Below are 2,633 nucleotides of genomic sequence, written 5' to 3' on the forward strand. Positions count from 1 at the left end.
CAGGTCCCTTGACTTTCCGTGAATTTTTGATTTTAACCGAAAAAATCCTTCGTGAATGTCCAGTGCGTGAGTAATGTGTATCATTTTTTATTGATTTTTTTGTTTCGAAATGTTGATAAATGGATCTATAAGTCAGAGTGCTTTCTGATCAGAATTGGTTTGTGTTATGATAAAGGTACCTAGTGCCTTATTTTAATATGTACTAATAACAATGCACACCCTGCCAGAGTAATCTTTTTGCAGATATGAATCAGCCAATATACAAATGAGTATCCACTTGTGTGGTTTTTGATGTTAATCAAATTATTTTGTGTACATTTCGGTGCAATGAAACCACTGACATTAATTTGTTAATGGCTATCTATTCACGAACATCGGTAGATTTATGCCTATGAATTTTAAAATAAATGTCGCTCAATATATGTAACTATCAAATCCCCAAATCTCTTCCAAGGCATAGTTGAAAAATAAAAATACACTAGCGTACCTGGCGAACATCGTCTCGCCCAAAATTAATTTTTTGTTGGAACATTTTTGTGCAACACTTTCACCAACTATTCATTCGAATGACTTCCGGTGGCAGGTTTATCTGATCTGTTCTTAACTTGAGCGCGTTACTGAGGTTTTCTATTTTCATAGCTTTTGCCAAATTTTTTTTTAATTGCGGTTGCGTGAGGCAATGTTTCATATTCTGATCGGCGAATTAGTTCAAAAGTGAGTTTCGCCCCAAATTTTTTTCATCCGCCCGTAGTAAATACACGGAAACGAAAAGTTAAAAGTGAACCGATTCGGAGAAAATTAAAGTCATGATAAGGCTGATTTTGTATTTTTAATCAAAATTCCATGACACATTTTTCAAATCAGGTAACTGTAAACGGAACCGGTAATATTTTGCAACGCTCTCTAACCCAACCTTACATAATCTACATAATTTTTTAGCATTGATACAATTTTGAACCTGGTCAATCATTTAAATTGTAATATTACCATCAAAATTAAGGAAATAATTTCGAGTACAAAATCTATGTAAAATCATTTTTTCTGGAATTTTCTAATCGGAAATTTGTTTCCATTTTCCCCGGGAAGAGATTAACACAACAAAAAGAGAGCTCACATAGGACAAACCGTTCTAGAGCTATGCTCGCTACTACGGAAGCAACTCTATTTTATACTTATATACAGATTAAAATTTTAAATAGTTGGCAACTCTCCTCAAAATTATTAGTTCCGGTTAAGAGTGCATAAAAATGCCTTTCATTCTCTGAATGCACTGTAATATTTTACTGGATATATATTTATGTAAGTTCCGAAAATTATATGCTAGTGGCAACCATATTGATTTATTTTTTTTTTATTTTTACCTCAAGCTATGAAACTTCCCATTTAAATTGGTGTTTCAGTCATTCAATTTGATGAGGTATCATGAAGATATGGCGTTTTATTGACCAGATACACTGCTTTCAGCTTTTTAAAATGTACCTCTTTGCTATCAAATTTTTAAATTGAAAGAAAATTCAGCAGACTTAATGACATTTAAAAATATTAATGCAAAAATTCCCAGCACGTAGCCGAAGCAAGCAAAAAAAAAAATAAAATAAAGTAAAAAAGCCAAATGCGCAGCCGAATAAAACAATTGTTTCCAAATCTCCGCTTGCACACGTACAAGCAATTTCACGTATAAAAAACAATTACCCTTATCCGTGCATATATACATACATACATACATGCATAAGCAAGGACGAATTTTGTGCCACTTCTTTTGTTTTTTGTCGCCTTAAACTTAATGCGCTTACATTCAGATGTCTACTTATAAAGCAGAACAGGAGGCTACCAAAAATATGGAAACACTTAACCAATTATTCGTTTACGGAGTGGTTAAACGAGTCGTTAAACGAGAGAAAGCGCTTACCAAAAATAGACAATTTTTTGCTGGAATGACTCAACTGTGTGTCGTCGAAAGGCAAGTCAACACGTACACAGAAGCCTCGCGAGTCAGATGCACTGCCTATACATCTATAGGTATTTTAATTCAAAACATAAAACGTGGCAATTAAAGTTAGATGATTTTGCACACACGTTTCCAATTTCTTGTCCATCATTGTGTGTGAGTTAGCGTACAGCTTTCAGGCGGACGTCATGCGCATTGCCAAAAATCGCATCCCTACAAGTACAAAATTCGCCTTTGAGTCCGAGTTATCTGGAATGAAACAGCTTTACGTCAAGGCCGCCAAATGCAGCTGGAGCCTATAAAAAATGTGTTTAGTGCAGTTTTATAGTCTCTTTTCAATTTGGCTTGCCTTGGCACATAAAAAAACACAAAAAAGTCTAAGCCGCGAGAGTGAATAAGCCGCATTAGGACAAATACATATGTATGTACATATATACATACACGTACGTGCTATATTTGCACATAAGCAGCGAATGGGAGTGAATTAATTTTTACGTCCGAGACAAAAAAAATGTCAAGCTACCAAAAATTTGCCGTTACAATGGTCTACTGCTTAACCGCCAATCGGATCTTCACCACTACGACGTACTCGTCGTATTCACCCACTCGAATCGATCTTTGTTGCCCTTTGCGGTTGTGCTCTCCATTCCTAATTGGCATTTTCGTTCGTTTGCTTCTTTCGCGG

The sequence above is a fragment of the Rhagoletis pomonella genome, unplaced genomic scaffold (genome assembly GCF_013731165.1).
Source record: "Rhagoletis pomonella isolate Grant_MI unplaced genomic scaffold, Rhpom_1.0 Rhpom_scaffold_00001, whole genome shotgun sequence".
NCBI classification, from domain to species: domain Eukaryota; kingdom Metazoa; phylum Arthropoda; class Insecta; order Diptera; family Tephritidae; genus Rhagoletis; species Rhagoletis pomonella.